The 17405-nt window shown below is 45.7% G+C and overlaps 1 long non-coding RNA gene across 1 annotated transcript in view; it reads left to right on the top strand.

The window, feature by feature from the left end:
• The window catches only part of LOC144681298 (uncharacterized), a 57823-nt gene that overhangs the window by 15647 nt on the left and 24771 nt on the right, over positions 1 to 17405 (top strand). The gene's annotated exons all lie outside the window — the stretch shown is intronic.

Genomic DNA, 17405 nt, shown 5'->3' with positions numbered 1-17405 from the left:
CAGGGAGAGGAAGAGCTCTGAAAAACAAAAACAAAGAATTTTTGAATGCTAAAAAACAGGTCCCCTCATGTGACTCTGTCACATCAGCAGGGACATGTTATGAGTGAGATGCAAAATTTTTTAAATTTATTTTTATTTGCTGTTGGAAACCTTATCCCGCCCAGGCCTTTTTGCCTGCCCACCAACCATAAGGTTGGACGGGCAGCGAAAAATTTAAGTTAATTAACACCTTAATGGCCTTAATAGGCCTTCTGATTGTTGGTGGGCGCGCTGCCAATTCCCGTGCACACTCGCCGACCGAACTATCGCGCAATTGCGCATTGACGTCGGGACGCTTGCCCAACGTCACCGCGCGTCATTTCACGCTCGAGCAGATCCGGCGCGTGCCCGCCCACCCGCCCGCCGGGGCGAAAATTCTGCCTCTTGTGTCAGATAATGGTACTGCTTTCATCAGCACTGAATTCCAAAGATTTATGAACCTCAATGGGATTAAACATGTCAGAGCAGGACCATGTCATCCCTCATCCACAGGGTTAGCACAAAGAGCAGTACAAAGCTTTAAAACAGGCGTCAAGAAACTAACAGAGGGAACGTCAGAAACGTGAATTTCAGGATTCCTGTTCAGCTATTGCACAACTCCCCACGCGACCACTGGTTTAACACCTCCAGAATTCTTGATGAAGCACCAACTTCGTACAAGATTTGAGTCTGGTATTCCCTAATTTAGGAGTGAATCATGACCTTCGCAGTAAAGGTCGAGAATTTACTGCGGGAGGGACAGCTTTTGTACGCAATTTTGCAGCTGGACCGAGATAGGTCCATGGTACAATCGTCTCTGAATGAAGACCTTTATCTTATCAAGAGTAGACATACCGGATGTCTCTGTTGAAGTAAATAATTCTGAACTGCCATTGTCTAGGGGTGTCCCTGACGCTGCAGTTCCTGTTCAAGTCAATCCAATGGAAGAATCTCCAGTTGTAGAGTTGCATCACTCTACCCAAATCCAAAAACCTCCTCAAAGACTAAATTTATAATGGCATGAACTGTATATAATTGTAAATAATATGGGTTAAGATATCTTTGTGTATAAGAGGGTAAAACAAAATTAAAGGGGGAGGAATGCAGTAATTGTAAGTTAAACCATTTGTTACTGTTATGGGGAACATGTGACTGTACAGGCGAATCAGCCCTAAGCACAGGGAATCTTCGAGGTGGAGCTTTTTAGCCTTGGCCTTGGAACAAGCAGGTAGCCTCATCTGGAGTCTGTAAGTAAAGTTTACTGTTTCTTATAAGAAACCCATCTTGCACTCCAAGTTTATTACACTGGCCTTGCTTACTGTTGTCCGCTCTCCTGTGTCCAGCTTTAGTGTAACCAACCCATCTGGCCAATATACACAGGAGGTACTACCCAATTAATTCCAATTCTATCCCCCTGCTCTTTTGTCATTGTCTTTAACATTATTTTCTTCAAACATTTATAAGGAAAGAGGAAAAAGAATGTGCATTTGTATAGCACTTATCATGACCTAAGTGCCCACAACCAATGAAATGAAGTACAGCCACTGATGCCATATGGGAAACACAGCAGCCCATTGTGCACAGTATCAGCTCCCATAAGAGAGACCTGGACGCTGGAGATCTTTCACGCTCTTCTTCAAATAGTGCTTAATTTGTACCTAAAAGCTCAGAAAGTGACTCAGTTTAAATCACTCCTAAAATACACTCGCTTGCAGTAATGCACTGAAGTGTCAGCCCAGATTTATGCACATCAGTGCCTGGAGCAGGGGCTTGAACTGCTGACCTTCTGACTTAGAGGGGAGAATGCCACAACACGAGCCAAGGCTGACACTTCAGCTAGTTAATTCCATATGGTGCTGAGATTCACCCGACTTTGATACTCGCTTGTGTTAATGTATCCCATATTTCAACAGCCCTTTGTTGACATCTTGTTCTCGTCACATCCCTTTTTATACATCCAGTGTTAATCCTGGAATTGTACAACATGTGGTATCTCAGGCGTGTGGTGGCTCAGTCAATAACACTTTGAGTCCAAAGGCTGTGGGCTCAAATACTACTCCAGAGACTTGAGCCCAAAAATCTAGACAGACACTCCAGTGCGGTACTGAGGGGGTACTGCACTGCTGGAGATTCTACCTATCAGAGTAGATGTTAAATCAAGGCCCCGTCTACTCCCTCAGGTCCACGTGAAAGATCCCGTGGCACTACCTTGAAGAGGAGCACGGGAGTTCTCCCCAGTGTCCTGGCTGATATTTATCACACAGCCAACATCACTGTCGTTACTCAGACTATCTGACCATTATCACAGTGCTGCTTGTGGGGGCTTGCTGTGCACAAGATGGCTTTCCTACAATACAACAGAATCTACACTAAAAAAGTAATCTATTGGCTGTAAAGGGGGACCTGATGTTGTGAAAGGCACTATATGGGGGGGGGGCAGGGGCATTGGCAGTGAAGCAAAGCCTCCCAGTTTGACCAGGAGACCCCCCTCCCCCACAATATCTGCAGCATTGTCAGATGCCAATGGCTTTCACCACTGAAAAGCATCCTCTCGCCTCAGAATTGCACGTGCCTCTTGTGCACGCCGCTGGCACTTTAAACTTTCATTGTAATGGCGTTGGGAAATGGGGCAAAGCATGAGAGCGGGAGTGGCGCACACTTCCGGTCCCACCGTCGGGAACAGTGTGGCACGGATAAAATTCCGCCCTACAAGTGCTAGTTTTTCTTTCGTATGAACTCTAAATGAACAATATTTACTCACACTTGTTTGAAACGGTTTATCTATTGACGCAATAATTTCATTCTTGGCAGACGGGGGATTTGAAAGGCTGTGCAATCTCCTTCAATGACGGCAGCCCGACACCGATGGTTGTCTAGACGCAGTGGTGGGGCAGAGTGAGACTGAGGGAAAGCAGTTTGAATTCCAGTGAAGGGTGTGGAGCTTTCTGTGGCTTTTCGCAACAGAGCAGACTGAATGGGCCAGACTGTCAACATTCAAGGAATCTTCTTGTAACTATCAGGTACAATTGAAATATTCTGGGACCTTGCAGAGAAATTCTCAGGAGAAAAGGTGCATTCTCCCCTGCTCATTGATGACAGCAAAATGCTAGGCAAGTGCATTATAATTAATCGACTTTTTGGTTAATCAGCGGACATTATACCTGGGATACAAGGCAGAGTGGGTAGGAATAGAAAATGCTGGAAATACTCTACAGAACAGACAGCAGCTGTAGAGAGTGAGCTGCCACCTTAAACCACTGCAGTCCACCTGGCTCACCAGCAGCAATTCTCAAGGGCAATTAGGGATGGGCAACAAATGCTGTCCTTGCCAGTGAGGCTCACATCCCACGAACAAGTAAATAAAAAGGTGCACCCACAGTGCTAGTAGACAGGGAGCACCAGGCTTTTGACCCAGCTTTGTCCGCATGTGGCCAATGTATTCTGGATGGACCCCTATTGTCTTGTTGGGGGAGGCCAATCTCACCGTCCATGTAGGAACAACCTCCATCCTCTCCAGTCATATCTGCCACCTACTCCTCAGGTGAGGAGAGTGACCTCAGCTCAGGGGTACCCCCTCCAGTCCTGGCTCTATCCTGTATGTTGTAGGAGACCCTGCCCTGCATAAAGACAGATGGGTGGACTTTTTTTTAATTTATTCACGGGATGTGGGCTTCGCTGGCTGGGCCAGCATTTATTGCCCATCCCTAATAGCCCTCGAGAAGGTGCTGGTCAGCTGCCTTCTTGAACCGCTGCAGCCCATGTAGTTATAGGTACACCCATAGTGCTGTTAGGGAGGGAGTTCCAGGATTTTGACCAGCGGCAGTGAAGGAACGGTGATATATTTCCACGTCAGTGACTTGGAGGGGAGCTTCTAGGTGGTGGTGTTCCCTAGAAGTTCCCCTCCAAGTCACGCTGCTCCTTCACTGTCGCTGGGTCAAAATCCTGGAACTCCCTCCCTAACAGCACCGTGGGTGTACCTACACCACAACGACTAGAGCGGTTCAAGAAGGCAGTTCACCACCACTTTTGCGAGGGCAATTAGGGATGGGCAATAAATGCTGGCCCAGCCGGCGAAGCCCACATCCCGCGAATTAATAAAAATGAAAAAACGTGAGCACTATGGATGAAAGAACAGTTCCGAAGCACACATGCCTATTGTGTGTGCTGAGCCCTCCCAGTAAGGGATTAGGACATTGTTTGTGCAGGTAACTTCCATGAAATGGTGATCTTAAAGTGGCTGACAGACATGCAGTGCTGATGTCCCATCTGCTGGTTGTGTGTGACATCCCTGTGGACTCTAAGCCTTAAACTGCCTGATGCCCTTGTGAAAGTGCGAGTTTGGAGTAAGTAGAAGTTTCACTTACCCTGGTAAGAGCGGATCAGATCATTCATTCTTTTCCTGCACTGCAGGATCCACCATTTCTGAGTGTCACGGGCGCTAACCTTTCTGGTGACCTCCTCCCAGGCCGGTGTGGTCAGGTAGAAGGGCCTCCTGCTCCCATACAGAGGAAAGAGGACCTCCCGCCTTTTGCTGGATGGTCTGGAGGAGAATCCCCAGGGGTGCCTCGCTGAACCGCGGTGCTCAGGGTTTTGCCCATTTAGCCAGCGAATGAATGTGTGGCGGTGCCATTTAAATATGGCGCCAGGACCTTCGACCCCATGAGGTAACAGCAGGGCAGACGAATCCCTGCCCGCCCCGCCACGAGATTCGATGAGCTCCTCGTAGTTGCATAATTAATGAGCTGAGAAGTGGAAAATCGGGTGGAAAAATTCAGCCTTCTGCCCAGCGGGAATCCTGCCGACATTCCCTATCGCCACTGCACTTAGTCTCCAGAATGGAAAATTATGCCCTACGCTTCTATTTTCTAACTGCGAGGTGACAGAGCGTTCAAAATGTTGCAGCCTGGCTTTTACCTTTTAAATCATGAACAATAGGGCCTGTAGTGAATCTACTGAAATTCAGATTCTATCTGGCAGCTAGTATTCAGGTTATAATGTGTTTATCACATATTGTGTTACTTAAATTTAACACTGATAGAAACTTCTGGAACCCATATCATGTTGACTGCAGGGCCTCAAGCACTGGTTAAATGTTTTCAGTCACTGCCAAGCAAATGTTAGTGAAGACTAGCAAAGCATTGGGATAGAAAAAGCACCAATCTATTCTAGGATATTCATTTCTTAGCACTTTTGTATAGATCGCAAATCCTTCCAGGAAAGGATTTTATTTGTTTTAATTTTATTATGTGTTAAATTTTATCTCTTTTGAGAATTTGAGAATTGAGAGCATTGGGAATGTGGAACACCTGCAATAACCAATGCCAACAGCAAGCACTTCAAGGTCAGGTTTAGGTTGCCAACTCTGGTTGGACCTATTCCTGGAGGTTTTAAGTCATGCTCTCCTGCCTCCAGCTGCCCTATAGGGTCAAATGGCCCTTTTTTTGTCATCTTCAATATTTTTATAGCTAGTGAACAAAACCATACAAAGAAAATGAACAATAAAATCACTATTATTTTTATGTCCCTGTGGTTTTTTTTTCCCTCAGTGTTATTCACAGCAGCGTCCAGGAGATTACTATTTAATTCCTGGAGACTGCAGGACAACCCTGGAGAGTTGGCAATGTTAGATCAGGTACAGGTTGGGTTAAGTGCAGGGTAAACTTACTCTTGGCTTTTCCAAAGAGCAGGCTTTATTAGAGTCAATGTGTTAGCATGGCTCAATAAGTAGTGCTCACATCTCTGGGACAGAGGTCATCCCATGATATCTGGAGACCTTGGTGGAATTGCTATCCCTCTGATGAGACGTTTGCCCGAGGTTTGTTCTGGCAGGTGTTAAAGATCCCCTGGAGTCATCTGAAGAAAAGCAGAGAAGCTGTGTCCAATCCTGGCTAGCACAAAAAGGATTAATGTGGGACTGAGTACAGGACCTTCGACAGCACCTTCCAAACCTGCAATCTCTACCATCTAGAAGGACAAGGGCAACAGACACATGGGAACACCACCACCTGGAAGTTTCCCTCCAAGCCACTCACCATCCTGACTTGGAAATATATCGCTGTTCCTTCACTGTCACTGGGTCAAAATCCTGGAACTCCCTCCTTAACAGCACTGTGGATGTACCTACACCACATGGACAGCAGCGGTTCAGGAAGGTAGCTCACCCCCACCTTCTCAAGGGCAATAACGGATGGACAATAAGTAAGGCAAGCTGAGGCTTCTCTAAGATGGGTGTAAAAGATTGCATGGCACTATTTTGAAGAAGGGCATGATGTCTTGATCAATCCCTCAACCAGTATCACCAAAAAAAGTTGATCTGGAAATTATCTCGTCACTGTTCATGGAAGCTTGCTGTGTGCAAATTGGTTGCTATTTATTTTGCATCACATTAGTGACTATGAAGGTCTTGCGGGCGCAGTGGGAGCGTACCTGCCTCTGAGCCAGCAGCTCCAGGTTTGAGCCACAACCCATACTTGACGGCCAAGGGAGGTGCGCTCATAACATGGTCAAACAAGTTGACCTGCAAATCCTTCCAATAAATGCCAGTGGCAGGTGGTAAGAGCAGGAGTGATTCCTGTTTGGCCATGTGATGGAAAGAATGTTGAAGCCTCTACCATCACTGCCCATACCTCCAAACTAAAATGTGCACATTGCCACATTAACTCAGACTCCCTGAGTGAACTGCAACACACCACAATAATGACTACATTTCAAGAATGCTTCATTGGCTGTAACGCACTTTAGGTCGTCCTTCGGTTGTTTTGATGAGTATTAACTGTTCCCGCTGGCAGAATGGTCAGTAATGCAGGTCTAAGGTTATTGGCAAAAGAACTAGGGGCACCATGAATCATAGAATGGTTACAGCATAGAGGGTGGGCATTCAGTCCATCGTGTCCGTGCAAGCTCCTTGCAAGAAAAACTCATCTTGTCTCATCGAGGAAAACATCAGGAAAAATGCAGTGAGTTGTTGTGGCCTGGAATGCTCTGCCTGAAAGGGCGGCGGAAGCAGATTCAATAGTGGCACTCAAAAGGGAATTGAAGGGTAAAGGATTACTGGGAAAAAGCCTGGAGAGACTGGGACTAATTGGAGCTGGCATGGGCAAGATCAACCAAATGACCTCCTTCTGTGCTGTACCATTCTATAACTCAAACTCTTTCGAGTTATCGACAGTCACAGTTTGCAACTCTTTCAAGTACAATCACGGTTCTTGGTTTTCCGGGAGTGGGACATGAACCCACAACCCTCTGATTCAAAGGCGAGGGTGCTATGAACTGAGCCACAGCTGACACAATCCTCCTCAACTTAATCAGAGAGCTTGATGGTGAGACTTGTCTAATTGGTCGTTAATTCTTTCAAGTTATCAACAGTACAGATTGCAACTCTTTTGAGTACAATCACAGTTCTTGGTTTCCAGGAGTGGGACATGAACCCACAACCTTCTGATTCAAAGGCGAGGGTGCTATGGACTGAGCCACAGCTGACACCTCTTAATTGGTTGTTAATGTTGGTACAATTAGGGAATAGATAGCAATCGTCATCAGCTGCTAATGGTCTCTTGTGTTTTACATTGAGATCAACATGTTATAGTGAATCAGAATCCATGCCCAGTCAGCCAACACTCCAGCTCCTTATTCCTATGCATTAGGACATGGAAGGATTTGAAACAAGGATGAGAATTTTAAAATTGAGGTTTTTGGCGGGCTGGGAGCCAATGTAGGTCAGTAAGCACAAGCACTGTTAGTACGCCAGGTACTCACTGCAGGTTACACATGCTCATCCTGCTATTCCATTGGAGGGCCTGCTGGAGTCAGCGGAGAAGTAAGTTGGCAAAGGGGGAGTGCTTTAAAGGAGGGGAGAGGAGAGGAGATTTTTTTTCATTCATTCCTGGTAAGACCAGCATTTATAGTCCATCCCTAATTGCCCTTCAGAAGGTGGTGGTGAGTTGCTGCAGTCCATGTGGTGTAGGTACATCCACAGCATAGTTAGGGAGAGTCCCAGGATTTTGACCCAATGACAGTGAAGGAACGGCGATATAGTTCCAAGTCAGGATGGTGTGTGACATGGAGGGGAGGCTTGCAAACAGGTGGTGTTCCACTGTGCCTTTTGCCCTTGTCCTTTCTAGGCGGTAGAGGTCAGAGGTTCACAAGGTGCTGAAGGAGTCTTGACGAGTTGCTGCAGTTCATTTTGTAGATGGTGCAAACTGCTGCCACTGTGAGAAAGTGAATGTTGAAGGTTGTGGATGGGATCAAGTGGGTCGCTTTGTCCCGGACGGTGTCTAGCTCCCGGAATATTGTTGGAGCTGCACTTATCTTGGCAATTGGCGAATATTCCAGCACATTCCTGACTTGTGCCTTGCCAATGGTAAAAAGACTTTGGAGAATTAGGAGGTGAGTTACTCATCACAGGATACAAAATGAAAATGCCCAGAAAATGATGTTCTATATATGTTCTAAATAAACTGCTTGTCCTCCAATTCTGTGATTGCCACTTTGGTCCTCAGTGTGTTTCCGCCCATTCTGTACAATCTGCCAGATAGTCTGACAACATTGTCGATAGTGATATCTCCATATCAAGTGGTCAAAAGGAGCGAGCCAGCAGAAAAATTCTATCGGTGAGTGGGGGGAAGGGTGGGAAAAGCCCGAATGGCACACTGGACTAAAACATTAGTCTCATTCATTGCTCAGATCTGAATTTGAATGCAGGCCAAACTGATGAGATGATAGTCCTGAATCATTGCCAGCTGTTTGCATCCAAGATGAAACAAATTAGGGATCAGCTTAAACCCACTCTCAGTAGGCACCAGTCCATAAAAGCACAAAGCTCGTATTTCAGCCTTAATTGGCACTAAAATGGCAGAGATACCAGCAAACAAATACATAGGATGGCAGCGAATTTTACATTGAATCAGGCCATTCGGCCCAACTGGCCTGTGCTGGTATAGAAATAGAAAAGTGCTGGACAAACTCAGCAGGTCTGGCAGCACCTGTGGAGAGAGAAACAGAGTTGACGTTGCGAGTCCGTATGACTCTTCTTCAGAGCTGGAGTCTGTGCTGGTGCTTATGCCCCACACACATCTCTTCCCATGCTATTTATTTCATGTGCCCCTAATAGACTTGGCTTCTTTTCTCTCTCATGTACTCATTTCGATTTCCCGTTAAATTTGCCAATGAGTGATGAGTGGAGAAATAGCACACATGGGTAAAGTAGGGTTTGGGTGGGTGAAAGAAAGGCTTTCACATATAAACAATCCTCACCGCTTATAGTGGATGTGCTGGTGCTGACACACGTCACCCGTGGACCACCTTAGACACCTACCTGCTGCTCTCATGATGCTCAGAAGAACTGAATCAATGAAATACGCATGGCTATGTACAACAGCTGCTTGAATGTATCTAACACCTTTAACTTAATAAAACATCATGAGGTGCTTCAAACAAAATCTGCCATTGAGCCACAACAAGAGATATGAGGGCAGATAACCATAAAGAGGTAAGCTGTAAGGAGCAGATTGAAGGACATGAGAGAGATGGAGAAGTCCGAGTAAAAATAAATCCAGTTATCAAAGTTCAGCTATTTCTTTGTAAGATTTTTGAGGTTCTAGAACATTCCTTAGGTAAGCATTGCCAGAATGCTGGGATATAAATTATGATAAGTGAAGTACAGGTGAAAGGGTATGGCGGAAATTACTATACAACTGAGATGAAAGGTTGAAATAAAAATAGAAAGTGCTGACAAAACGCAGCAGGTCCAGCAGCATCTGTGGAGAGAGAAACAGAGTTAACGTTTCGAGTCCAATATGAAACTTCTTCAGAACGCCTCTTCTTTGGACTCTTTCCTTTCCACATCCCGAAGACGTGTAATATAGATATATACACATCACAGGAGAGCTCAATAAACAGTTCTGCTCTAGGGGATTCAATGCACACAACAAACACCACCAATGCAACCTGCTGGTCACATACTGCTTCACATCCTGGCTCCATGCTGACACGTGTACACCATTTGCATAGTCTCTTAAAGGGGTATCGCAACACCCAGGAGGTGGTTAGAATATCGCTACCACAGGAAGTGGTTGAGGTGAGTAGTGTAGATGCAATTGAGGGGAAGCGAGATAAGCTTGAGGGACAAAGGAATAGAAGGGTATATTGATGGGGTTAGATAAAATATGATGGGAGGGAGGCTCATGTGGACCCTAAATACCAGCATGGACCAGTTGGGCCAAACGGCCTATTCTGTACATTCTATATAATTCTATGCAATATAAGGTAGAATTGGCAAGGTCCTATTTTGGCAACAGACTGTGTACTGGAAAATCATGAGCACGTTGGTCACATTGCCCAGCTGTTTGTGTGAGACATCAGCAGTAGTGTGCGGCTGAGCAAATTGAGGCCTTACTCTGTGGCCACTTTACACACAAGATCCCTTATTAAGTTATTCGTAGTCTTAGGCAGTTCAACAGTAAGTATTTATTAACCACTAGGAACCACGTACATAGGTACAGTCAAGGTCCAAACTCAGAGCGGTCTCCATGCTTGCTTCTACACATTTAAGGGGAAAATAACAATTTATACTGTATGTGAAGAGAGTGCTGATTGATTGCCATTTGCTAACTCATTCCTCAGGGCAATGCCTTGACCAATCAGGGTCAAGCTGGCTAGTTTAAATTTCAAGCAATGCTTGGCACTTAACTGTCAGTCACCATCACAGGTGCATTCTCCATGGCAATGCCTCTACCAATCAGAGCCTACTTGCCAACCAGCCAGCACTCTCTTCACATACAGTATAAATTGTTGTTTTCCCTTATATTGGTGTTCTTGCGAACTGTCCTGATGAGTGCAAGACAAAAAGCTTCGACATGTCTATTTTTCAGCAATACTATTTTGAACTATTAAATGGCAATTGGGGGTTGGTTAGCTCAGTTGGCTAGGCAGTTAGCATGTGGTACAGAATAATGCCAATAACATAGATTTAATCTCTGTACCAGGAGGGGCCTGCCTCCCTGCCATGCCCCATGGTGATACATGGCACAAGCCATGAGTTGCAACCCTTGGACAACGAGGACCATACATGGGAGAGAGAAAAATGACACGTGCCATTTTGCATTAGAATTCAAGAATTCTAGCGCAAAATACATCCAGTTCACAAACTATCCCAGTTGAAGAATCACTCTCTCAACATCCAAATAATAGCTTCATTTAATTTACACCTTCAACCATCAGGGAGTGATAGTTAGCAAGGAACCTATAAAGCCAAGATCCATAAAATGTAGAATACTGACCGACACATTCAAATCTCTACGGTTCAAGATACACAGCTCCACCGCCTAACTTACTATTAGAAATCATAGAATGATACAGCATTAATGGAAACCATTCAGCCCATCTTGCCTGTGCTAGCTTTTTGAAAGAGCGACTTATTGGTCCCACTTTCCCTTGCTATTTCCTCATGGTCCTGCAATTTCTTTTCCCATTTTAAGTAAGTATCCAATTTCCTCTTGAAAATTATTATTGAATCGGCTTCTACCGCCTTTTCAGGCAGTACATTCCAGGCCATAACAATATGCTGCTTTAGATAAATGCTCCTCACCTCTCCCCTGGATCTTTTGCCAATTATCTCAAATTATGTCCTCTGGTTTCTGACTCTCCTGCCAATTTCTTCTGATTTACTCTATCAAAGCCCTTAGTTATTTTGAACTCGCCGATTAAACCTTAATCTCCTCCACTCTAAGGAGAACACACCCAGCTTCTCTCGTCTCTCAAGGGAACTGAAAGAACTCCAGTCTCAGGCACAGGGATGTAGCGACGTCAGCTGATTGATCCTCAATCATTTTCCTTTAAAGAAGGAATATTGCAGATGGGTTGCGAGCAGCTGGGGTAAGGAAGCCTGAAACAGGCCCCATGTGGCCATTGTGCTGTGCAAGAGCCTACTCATGTAACACAGAGCAGTCTCCCAACCATCTGCCCAACAGTGCAGAAGGCAGCTCTCCGTGCCCTTCGCTTCTACTGTAAAGAAACATGTGCGACTTAATTTGTGACCTGGCTTCAGTACTTTGCCCACCCATAATGTTTCCATAATAAGTTTTTCTTCATCCCACAGTGTCTTAGGTTGCCAGGTGATTTTCCAACAACCATTTTGATTTCCTTTGCGAGAATGCAGCAAAGGTGTCACAACTGAGAATCACAGAATCTTACAGCACAGAAGGAGGCCATTCAGCCCATCCCACCTTTGGCAGCTCTTTGAAAGAGCTATCCAATTAGTCCCACTCCTCACTGATCTTTGCCCAGAGACCTGTCATTTTTTTTTTCCCCTTTTCAAGTACATATCCAATCCCCTTTTTGAAAGTTGCTATTGAATCTGCTTCAACCAGCCTTTCAGGCAGGTATTCCAGATATTATTAAAACACCAACAACAACTTGCATTTTGCATAGCACCCTAATGTAGTAAAATATTTCAAGGCTTGTCAGAGGGAAAATTGGACGTGAACAAAAGAAGGAAAGGTAGGAGGGTTAAGAATCTTGGCCAAATGCTTGATCAAAGAGAGACCTCTTAAAGGAGGAAGGAAATCACATTTATTTAAGTTACATCTCTTAACAGGACACTTTTACAATGGCTTGCAATCCTATTGTTAGAAGACAAGTGCAGTTATTTAGTGCACATAAGCTTCCCGTAGCATTTGCTTTTAAGCATTAAGACAAGGCTTTAGAGCTTAAAAAACATGCTCTTTATTGCAGAGTTGTTTTGAGCTAATTATGTGGGGCTGTCAACCTTACAAATACTTCCAGGTCACAGCTAGGTCACAGGAAACTTCCTGCGCTTGACTATGGATGAGAAGTTATATCGATGGTGTTGCATTGTCCTGCTCAACAGAAAATAAATTTTGAAATAAAGCCTCTTATGAAGTGCTACGTTTCCAGTGTTCATGATTCAAAGTTAATAATAACTGAGAACTAATCTCTGCCATTCCCTGTTGTTTGGGTAGCAAAATTGTTACTCATTCAGTCGATGTTTTTGTTTCCATTCTGAGGCCCCAGTTGCTGTGTTGGCTCCTCGAGTGATTGATATTGCCCAAGGTCTTTTACTCAGCTGCACTCTCTTTGGCTGTAGTTTGCTCTCTGTGGACAGACTGGGAAGCTCTCAACATATTTCAGAGTATTACAGAAGGATGATGTGGCACAGATGGAGGCCATTCAGCCCATCTTTGAAAGCTCTTTGAAGGGGCAATCCACGTATTCCATTCCGCTGTGCTTTCCCCGAAGTTCTGCCAACTTTCCCCCTTCACATTGTCATAAATCCTCTTTTTGGAAGTTAATATTGAATCTGCGTCTGCCATCCTTTCAGACGCTTTCCTACAAAGGTTGAGCATAACTTCATTGCTTTCGTATTCTATGCCTCTGTATATGAAGTCAAGGATCCCATAAGCTTTTTGAACAGCCTTCTCAACTTGCCATGCAACCTTCAAAGACTACGGGTGTTAAATTGGATAACACCCGAAAAATGGCACAGAGGTAAAGGTGCACAACGAATTATCTTTCTGTTTTGCACCCACGTCTCTGGTTCCTCAAAAAAGATCCTTGGAACAACACCCATTCTGACATTATAGGTTCCGATATCCACCCAATATTGCCCATGTGCTGATATCCATTCCATTTTTGCTAGGCAGGATTCTGGCAACAATTTCTTCACAAAGCTTATCAAGCTTGTTGCTAATACTATTAGAGCACATTGTGTGAGGGAAAAGGGCCATTGTAGGGTTTTCTCTCAGGACTTTTCTGCTATTTGGCAGCTAATGAGTTCTTCCTTTCACTGTTGGTTTGAAGCAGCTGGCACATCTCACACTTCCATCTGTTTTATTTTATTCATTCACAGGTTGTGGGCTTCGCTGGCTGGGACAACATTTATTGAATATCCGTAGTAGCCCTTGTGAGGGTAGTGGTGAGCTGCCTTCTTGAGCCACTGCAGTCCCCGTGGTGTAGGTACACCCACAGTGCTATGAGAAAGGGTGTTCCAGGATTTTGACCCAGTGACAGTGAAGGAGCGGTGATACATTTCCAAGTCAGGATGGTGAGTGATTTGGAGGGGAACTTCCAGGTGGTGGTGTTCCCATGCATCTGCTGCCCTTCTTCTAGATGTTAATGTGGTAATGGTCGTGGGTTTGGAAGGTGCTGTCGAAGGAGCCTTGGTGAATTCCTGCAGTGCATCTTGTAGATGGTACACACTGCTGCTACTGTGGTGGAGGGAGTGAATGTTTGTGGATCTGGTGCCAATCAAGCGGGCTACTTTTTCCTGGATGGCGTCCAGCTTCTTCAGTGTTGTGGGAGCTGCACTCATCCAGGCAAGTGGGGAATATTCCATCACGCTCCTGACTTGTGCCTTGTAGATGGTGGACAGGCTTTGGGGAGTCAGGAGGTGAGTTACTTGTCGCACGATTCCTAGCCTCTGACCTGCTTTTGTAGCCACAGTATTTATATGGCTAGTCCAGTTCAGTTTCTGGTCAATGGTAACCCCCAGGATGTTGGTAGTGGGGGAATTCAGTGCTAGTAATGCCATTGAACATCAAGGGGCAATGGTTGGATTCTTTCTTGTTGGAGATGGTCATTGCCTGGCACTTGGGTGGTGCAAATGTTACTTGCCAATTGTCAGCCCAAGACTGGATATTGTCCAGGTCTTTCTGCATTTGGACATGGACTGCTTCAGTATCTGAGGAGTTGCGAATGGTGCTGAACATTGTGCAATCATCAGCGAACATCCCCACTTCTGACCTTATGATGGAAGGAAGGTCATTGATGAAGCAGCTGAAGATGGTTGGGCCAAGGACACTACCCTGAGGAACTCCTGCAGTGATGTCCTGGTGCTGAGATGATTGACCTCCAACGACCACAACCATCTTCCTTTGTGCTAGGTATGACTCCAACCAGTGGAGAGTTTTCCCCCCAATTCCCATTGACTCCAGTTTTGCTAGGGTTCCTTGATGCCACACTCGGTCAAATGCGGCCTTGATGTCAGGGGCAGTCACTCTCACCTCACCTCGGGAGTTCAGCTCTTTTGTCCATGTTTGAACCAAGGCTGTAATGAGGTCAGGAGCTGAGTGGCCCTGGCAGAACCCAAACTTGGCGTCAGTGAGCAGCTTGTTGCTAAGCAAGTGCCTCTTGATAGCACTGTTGATGACCCCTTCCATTACTTTACTGATGATTGAGAGTAGACTGATGGGGCGGTAATTGGCCGGGTTGGATTTGTCCTGCTTTTTGTGTACAGGACATACCCGGGCAATTTTCCACATAGCCGGGTAGATGCCAGTGTTGCAGCTGTACCGGAACAGCTTGGCTAGGGGCGTGGCAAGTCCTGGAGCACAAGTCTTCTGTACTATTGCCAGAAATTGTCAGGCCCCATAGCCTTTGCAGTATCTAGTGCCTTCAGCTGTTTCTTGATATAACGTGGAGTGAATCGAATTAGCTAAAGACTGGCATCTGTGATGCTGGGGATCTCAGGAAGAAGTCGAGATGGATCAAGCACTCGACATTTCTTGCTGAAGATTGCTGCAAATGCTTCAGTCTGATCTTCTGCACTGATGTGCTGGGCTCCTTCATCATTGAGGATGGGGATATTTGTGAAGCCTCCTCCTCCAGTGAGTTGTTTAATTGTCCACCACCATTCACGGCTGGATGTGGCAGGACAGCAGAGCTTAGATCTGATCCGTTGGTTGTGGGATCGCTTAGCTTTGTCTATCACTTGTTGCTTATGCTGTTTGGCATGCAAGTAGTCCTGTGTTATAGCTTCACCAGGTTGACACCTCATTTTTAGGTATACCTGGTGCTGCTCCTGGCATGTCCTCCTGCACTCTGCATTGAACCCGGGTTGATCCCCTGGCTTGATGATAATGGTAGTGTGGGGGATATGTGGGCCATGGGGTTACAGATTGTGTTCGAGTACAATTCTGCTGCTGCTGATGGCCCACAGCACCTCTTGGATTACCAGTCTTGAGTTACTAGATCTGTTCAAAATCTATCCCATTTAGCACAGTGGTAGTGCCACACAACATGATGGAGGGTATCCTCACTGTGAAGGCAAGATTTCATCTCCACAATGAACGTGCGGTGGTCACTCCTACCGATACTGTCATGGACAGATGCATCTGCGGCGGGCAGGTTAGTGAGGACGAGGTCAAGTATGTTTTTCCCTCTTGTTGGTTCCCTCACCACGTGCCACAGACCCAGTCTAGCAGCTATGTCCTTAAGACTCGGCCAGCTGAGTCAGTAGTGGTGCTACCGAGCCACTCTTGATGATGGACATTGAAGTCCCCCATCTAGAGTGCATTCTGTGCCCTTGCCATCCTCAATGCTTCCTCCAAGTGATGTTCAACATGGAGGAGTACTGACTCATCAGCTGAGGGAGGGCGGTATATGATAATCAGCAGGAAGTTTCCTTGCCCATATTTTACCTGATGCCATGAGACCTCATAGGGTCCAGAGTCAATGCTGAGGACTCCCAGAGCTACTCCCTCCCGACTATATACCACTGTGCCGCTACCTCGGCTGGGCCTGTCGTGCTGGTGGGACAGGATATACCCAGGGATGGTGATGGTGGTGTTTGGGACATTATCTGTAAGGTATGATTTCTGTGAGGATGACTATGTCAGGCTGTTGCTTGACTAGTCTGTGAGACAGGTCTCCCTATTTTGGCACTAGCCGCCAGATGATAGTCGCGAGGATTTTGCAGGGTCAACGGGGCTGGGACTGCCATTGTTGTTTCTGGTGCCTAGGTCGATGCCGGGTGGTCCATCCGGTTTCATAACTATTTTGTGACTTTGTAGCAGTTTGTTACAACTGAGTGGCCAGCTGGGCCATTTCAGAGGGCATTTAAGAGTCAACCACATTGCTGTGGGCCTGGAGTCACATGTAGGCCAGACCAGGTAAGGATGGCAGATTTCCTTCCCTAAAGGACATTAGTGAACCACAATACCACTACAGCACCACCTCCCTATGTTACATTTCTAACATGGGGAGGCAGTGGCGTAGTGGCATTCTCACTAGACTAGTACTTATGAAACTAGGGTTCAAATCCCACCCAAGCAAATGGGGAACTTTGAATTCAATAAGAAGCCTGGAGTTAAAAGTCTAATAATGACCACTTTCAGTTGCCATAAAAGCTGATCTGGTTCCTAAATGCCACTTAGGAAGGATATTTGCTGTCTTTACTTGGTCTGACCTAAATGTGACTCATGACCCACAGCAATGTGGTTGACTCTGATGTGCCTCAGTTATGGGTGGGCAATAAATGCTGGCCCAGCCAGCAACACCCACATCCCATAAAGAAATTTTAAAAAATGATTTGCTCATAAGAGGCAGGTTACAACAGAAGCATGCTGGAGGCATAAGCTTTCAAACCCACTGTC

Source organism: Cetorhinus maximus, chromosome 6 (assembly GCF_964194155.1).
Source record: "Cetorhinus maximus chromosome 6, sCetMax3.hap1.1, whole genome shotgun sequence".
Lineage (NCBI taxonomy): Eukaryota > Metazoa > Chordata > Chondrichthyes > Lamniformes > Cetorhinidae > Cetorhinus > Cetorhinus maximus.
The sequence above is the reverse complement of the archived record's forward strand: the minus strand, read 5'-3'. Positions and strand labels throughout refer to the sequence as shown.